At 46.1% G+C, this 6,874-nt stretch overlaps 1 pseudogene; it reads left to right on the top strand.

Annotated features, from left to right (window-relative positions):
• LOC100940847 overlaps window positions 1-6,874 on the top strand; it is a 21,406-nt pseudogene that overhangs the window by 8,069 nt on the left and 6,463 nt on the right.

Raw genomic sequence — 6,874 nt, 5'->3', positions numbered from 1 at the left:
CCTGCCACAACGCCTGGCTATTTTTTGGTTGCAGCCGTCATTGTTGTTTGGCGGGTCTGGGCTGGGGATTCGAACCTGCCACCTTAGGTGTACATGGCTGGCGCCTTAGCTGGTTGAGCTATAGGCGCCGAGCCTAATGCTATAAATTTTCCCTGAAGAACTCCTTTACCTGCATCCCAAATATTTTGATACATTGTATTTTTCTTACTGATATATATTTTAATTCCATTAAGGTCAGAGAACTCTTTTAATTATGTCAGCTCTGTTAAGACTTGTTACCACCCGAGCTTTCTTCTCTGTTCACAACATGATAGCGCCTGTATTCTGATGTCGTTGGCTGGAATATCCTATGAATGCCAATGAGATACAGGTGGTTGATGGTGTTGTTCCATCATTCTGTATCCTTGCCAGTTTTCTATCTACTGGTTTATCAATTACTGAGAGGAGCAGAGCCACCATATGCAGGAATTGATCACATAGTGGACAAAATGCTACTTCTGAAGGGCAAAATGGCTTGATCACCCAAGAGGACGAGTCAGAGCATGGTGCTGGGGCTGCCTAAAAACACTGGGGTCATTAATTGCACCATCTTGGGAGGCAAACAAACCAGGTTAAAATCTCACCAGTCCTCCCAGTCCCTAAAAGGGAATTCGTAGCTAATGATTGATGTTTGAACCTATGCACATATGCCTAGAACTTATTTATCATTATGTTTTTGATATTACTTCTGAGGAGTAATATCAGCAGTCTGAGTGTTCCTTGCTTTCCCTCCTCTTGAAATGTGAATGAATATTTTACTGTTTTCTTTGGGGTTTTGAGGGCTGATCATGGGTAATGGGTGGAGAAAACAGGACAAATCTAAAGGGGCTACATTTATTTGCATTTTAGAAAGAGCTTATTGCTATTAAGCAGAGAAAATGGTAGATTTGGAAGAGAGAGAGGTGGAGAGAAACTCCACAGTGCAGCTGGGAGGGTGAGACGCCTTATGGGGAGACGTGTTGAAAGGGATGTATGGGAAGTGCAGCGAGAGTACAGGGTGTAATTCCCCCTTTGCTGATACTCCAAGGGTCTTCAGCAGAGACTGGCCTCTCTGCTGCCTTTGAGTCTCATTAATGTTTCTTTTGGCTTCGACACCTCATTGAGCAAGGCCTGAGCATTAGACAGAGGCCCAGCTGTCATGTTCAATGTGTTAATTCGAGAACACCCCACAGGAGGGTGGGCGGTGCTGGTTGGGGGGTGGCGTGCCTTCCCTTATTCTGGGCCAGGAAGGTGCAGGACTGTGCTCCCGCCCCAGGAAGGGAGACTTGGCGAGAATGCTAAGAGCTGGAATTCAAGGAACTCTTTAATTATTAAAGTACTGTATTTAAAGCAGATTGCTTCTCCAAGACAGGTCATCAACTCCCTCAGTGAGAATCATTTTCTGGTTACATCAAAAGAATATATTTTTCCTTTTTAAAGTTTACAAGGCTAGGAGGAACCACGTTGAGTGGGGTCTTAGGCAGAGATGTTTGAGGGAAAAAAAGGGGAAAAGTCCATCCCAAATCCTGAACCTGCCTCTTTCCATTACCTTCTACCTGGGCTATAAATGGGAAGGAGCTATTAGGACTGATGCTAAGCTTGCTGTGCCCAGCAATTATCGAGTGCTTGCTGGATACCAGATTGTTTCCCATATAGTGAAAGTGCTTGGGCAGAGACCTGGCATAGGAAGTTGTTTAATTAATATTTGCTGACTGACTGAGGTTGACCTGCTCTGCCAATGGTGTTTTTGTACCTATGATTTTCTTCCTTTTAATCACGAGTCAGTTGTCATCTCAAGAGAAAAACAGGTTCATGAGGCATCTCCTGAATAAAGCAACATTTCTCACCTTCTTTATTTAGGATTTTTGTTAGAAATGGCAGAAATCCAATCTGAATGAGCCTAAGCAAGAAAAGGAAACTTACTGATTCACACAATCACACCACGGAATGTGCTGTGGCAGCAGGGAATGTAGGGATATCGGACTTTTGTCTCTGCTTCTTGACTCTGTCCTACTGCAGATGACCCCTGTGGAACATGGTTGCTGGTCTCCAGTACACAGCCTTTGAGCCCCTGACCCCAGAGACAAGAGACATTCTTCCCCAGTAGAAAGGTCCCAGGGAAGGATGTTCATTGGCTCTTTGCGAGCCACATGCCCATCTCTAGACCAGTGTCTGTAGCTAGAGGGATGGGACAATGTGATTAGCCTGGGTGGCATGACTACTCTTAGGTTGGGAGAAGTCTGTTGAAAGCCATTATCAGAAAAAAAAGGATGATGGCTGGGCATGGTGGCTCACACCTGTAATTTTAGCACTCTGGGAGGCCAAGGTGGATAGTTTGCCTGAGCTCATAGTTTCGAGACCAGCCTGAGCCAGAGTGAGACCCTGTCTCTAAACATAGCCAGACATTGTAGTGGGTGCCTAAAGTCCCAGCTACTCGTGAGGTTGAGGCAAGAGAATCTCTTGAGCCCAAGTGTTTGAAGTTGCTAGGGACTGTGATGCTATAGCAGTCTATCAAGGGCAACAAAGTGAGACTTTGTCTCAAAAAAAAAAAACCCCAAACCCCAAACATATATATATATATATATATATATGCAATAGTCATGACAAGGGAGTAGTCACTTTAACTCAAAAAAGCTGTACGTAAAATAAGCAAAAGCATCTTAGGAGCCGCACTCCGACAGCTGTGCACCATGCGATCCTTGGAGACTTGGTCTTCCCAAATGAAATTGTAGGCAAGAGAATTCGCGCAAAGCTGGACAGCAGCCGGCTCATAAAGGTGCACTTGGACAAGGCCCAGCAGAACAATGTGGAGCAGAAGGTTGGAAGTTTTTCTGGTGTCTATAAGAAACTCGGGGTAAGGATGTTAATTTTGAATTTCTAGCATTTCAACTGTAAACAAAAATGACTAAATAAAAGTATATTCACAGTAAAAAGAAGAAGAAATGGATGGGCCAGAGCTCTTAATTGTAGGCAACAGAAGCTAACTTTTGTTGATTATTATTATTAACTTTTCAGAGGGAGGGTCTTGCTCTGCACCAGGGCTGGAGTGTGGTGTCTCAATCACAGCACACTACAATCTTGAACTCCTGGGCTCAAACAATCCTCCCATTTCAGCCTCCAGAGTAGCTGGACTACAGGTGTGGACCACCATACCCAGCTAAGTTTTTTTTAATTTTTGTAGCGTTGGAGTCTGAGTATTTTTCCTAGGCCAATCTTGAACTTCTGGCCTCAAATGATCTTCCTGCCTCAGCCTCCCAAAGTGTAACTTTTGCTGATTCAAGCAACCCTATTAAGTGCTCACACATGATCAGAATTATGCACGGTGCCACCCAGGGAGAAACAAGTCCCTGAGGCTTCTGCGTCCCTAGTCTGGTGACTAGAGGCTGTGGCTCACTCCATTGCTGCAGTCACACCAGGGACTTTTGCTGCCACTGCCACTGCCACTAAGGAGCCACTGGCTTCTTTGGGTTTCTGGCTCCAGAGTGTAGCTGATGGGTAAAGCCTATGACACACCCAGGCTTTAGCTATAAGAGATGGGAGGAGACGGAGTGACTGACATCTTTGTATCCCGGGTGCGAAGCCAGTTCTGCTTTCCAACCTTATGAGCAGGAGAATTCAATTTTTGAGTGGCTAAAACTCAAGGCAGTTGTCCCCATCAGGGTCTGTGTTGTATGTGTATACAACAGCCACTAACCTCTTTGTTCTTGAGACGTTTGTTCCTGCCTGTTTCTACTAAATGTCAAATAAGATGTAATTAGATCTCTTTTGCTAACAGAGTCTACCCCATCAATCTTGGCCCTTGGCAGGCAGCTCCTCTTCATGCTAAGAAGGTCATGGCTTGATGTCTGGGCTGGGAAGCATCATTTATCTGCTTCAGCATTTCCAAATGGGGCTTCTTGGGAAAAAGCTCCAGACACTATTAATATCAACATCTTTAATCTAATTCCTTTTGCAATTCTCTTCTTTAATCAAAGGTCAGCTGTCACAGTACAAAGGTTAGGACTGATATTTTTCCTTGACATCATCTTGGTGACACTGTGTGTTCTTTAATGGTTGGGGGCAGACTTCCTGAGGGTAAATTAAATTGGCAGGTACTTAAAGGAGTCTAGTGGGGAAGGGTCCAGGGTGATAAGAGAGCCCTGGACTGGGCTCAGAATCCATCATCCCTACTGCAGGGGCTGGAGCTGGCCCAGCTGGCCTCCCCAGGCATCCTAGTCAGTTGAGATCCCCATACCTGACAGGCAGCCATACCCTACTTAAAAAAAAAAGTGACATAAAATTCACTATTTTAATTATTTTGAAGTGTACAGTTCAGCAGTAGTTTCTACATTGTAGCCATCACCACTGTCTGGTTCCAGAACACTTTATCACCTGTCTCCCCAAACCCTGGACCCATGAAGCCACCACTCCCCACCCCTGCCATCCCCACCCCCACCCCTTAGCAACCACTGATCTGTTTTCTGTCTCTCTGAATAGTCCCGGAATCTGGGGCTTCAGCGTCTTCTTTCACTCAGCACCGTTTCTAAGGCTGGTCTCTGTCACAGCATGTTATTGGCACTCTGTTTCTTTTCACTGCTGAGTAATGCTCTACTCGGCCGCAAGTTGTTCACCATTTGTTCACTGGCAGACATTTGGATCGTTGCCCCTTTTGCCTGTTGTGTGTACTGCTGCTCTGAACTTTCGTGTGCAAGTTTGCATTTGAACGTGTTTTTAATTCTTCTGGCGTAGAGTGGCTTTGCATTCTCTATTACTTGCAGCCAGAAACATTCCAAAAGCAACATGCCTGTCCTTTTTTTCTCACCATAGGGCATGCAGTTTCTAGCCAGGCAATAGAGTGGAATTGCTGGGTTATATGATAATTTCACATTTAACTTTTTGAGGAACCACCAAACTATTTTCTCACGGCGGCTGCCGAATCTTACATTCCTGCTGCCCTGCTCACTTGACCTGGCATCCTTATGCACTTTGAAATGATTTTTCTTGGCTCTCATGCTTTCCTTCCATTGCCTTGGAGACAGGCTCTCGGGATCTTCTGGTTGATAAGAGCTCATCTGTTGAACAGTCCAGAGTGGTGTGCTGATGGGAAAGGCTGGGGGTGTCTGGTCTGAGCTGAGTGCAGTGGCACAGGGGCTTCAGGACACAGGGGAAGTAGAGTGATGATGGGTCCTTGGGCGTGGATGGGCCAGGCTGCCCAGAAGCCAGCTTTATTGGCTCTGTCCCAAATACAGGCACTTTCTAGCTCCAGTCACAGTTTTCAAACCCCTGGGGAGATGATGCAAACAGTGAGAGAGTGGAAGCTATGGGGAATTGTCAAAGGAACCTGGAACTGCTGATTGTACTTCAATTGTGCCAATCAAGGCTCAGTGCCTGTAGTTCCAGCAGCTAAGGCGCCAGCCACATACACCAGAGCTGGTGGGTTTGAATCCAGCCTGGGCCTGCCAAACAACAATGACAACTACAACCAAAAAATAGCCGGGTGTTGTGGCAGGCACCTGTAGTCCCAGCTACTTAGAAGGCTGAGGCAAGAGAATGGCGTAATCCCAGGGATTGGAGGTTGCTGTGAGCTGTGAGCTGTGATGCCATGGTACTCTATCCAGGGCAACAGCTTGAGGCTCTGTTTCCAAAAAAAAAAAAAGAGCCTCTGTGACTGTCAGGTCTTTGAGTTGCTGCAGCGCCCCGGCACACAGAAACTCATTTTCATCCTGTTAGTTTCATCTTAGTACCAGCAAGGCTGAGACCTTACCCAGGTTCAAAAGTTAAATGAAGCCAAGTTCCTAATGAGAAAATTGGCTGGCTCGTTGAGTGGCAAGACTATAATCCTGTTGAATATACTGCCCTCTCTGTCTTAGCTGGACCCAGGTGGGCAGATCCTCAGATCAGTGAAAGTAACTTTTCTTCAAAGTCTAATGAAAAAGATGGGCATATTGAGAGAAAGAGCCAGAATGGCCTGTGCAAGATTGAAAATGGAAGATCTTGGGCGGTGCCTGTGGCTCAGTGAGTAGAGCGCCAGCCCCATATACGAGGGTGGTGGGTTCAAACCCAGCCCCAGCTGAACTGCAACCAAAAAATAGCTGGGCATTGTAGTGAACACCTGTAGTCCCAGCTACTCAGGAGGCTGAGGCAGGAGAATCACCTAAGCCCAAGGAGTTGGAGGTTGCTGTGAGCAGTGTGATGCCACAGCACTCAACCGAGGGTGATAAAGTGAGACTCTGTCTACAAAAAAAAAAAAAGAAAGAAAGAAAGAAAGAAAATGGAAGACCTAGAAATCCTGCAGGATGGACAGGACTGGTTGGCCAGGGGCTTTGGGGGCGATGGGGTCCAAATCATGCTGCAGATCCCATCGTAACCAGGTGGAAAAGAGACAGCAGTGGGAATAAAATCGCCCATCCTGTTTCTGGGACACTTATCTCACAGTTTGTTGCAATAAAAAGGAAAGACCGTGGAGAATGGGCAATCCCGGGGAGATGGTGGGTCCAGGTGAGAAGATTAGTGCCACACTGAAAAGAGAATTCGGTGAGGAAGCTCTCAACTCCCTGCAGAAATCTAGTGCTAAGAAGAGAGAAATAGAGGAACAGTTGTACAAACTCCTTAGACAAGAACACCTCGTGATATATACAGGATATGTTGATGCTCCTTGAAACACCGATAATGCGTGGATGGAGACAGAAGCTGTGAATTGCCACAATGAAACAGGTGAGATAATGGATAATCTTACCCTAGAAGCTGGAGACGATGCTGGAAAAGTGAAATGGGTCGACATCAGCGATAAGCTCAAGCTTTAAGCCAGTCTCTCTCAGCTCATCAAACTAGTGACAGAGAAGTGAGATGCACACTGGGGTGAGGGCTCTGAAGCTGA

Source organism: Otolemur garnettii, unplaced genomic scaffold, assembly GCF_000181295.1.
Source record: "Otolemur garnettii isolate 467f Iridium unplaced genomic scaffold, OtoGar3 scaffold00087, whole genome shotgun sequence".
Taxonomy (NCBI): Eukaryota; Metazoa; Chordata; class Mammalia; order Primates; family Galagidae; genus Otolemur; species Otolemur garnettii.
Note: the sequence above shows the minus strand (reverse complement) of the source record. Positions and strands in the feature narration are given on the sequence as shown.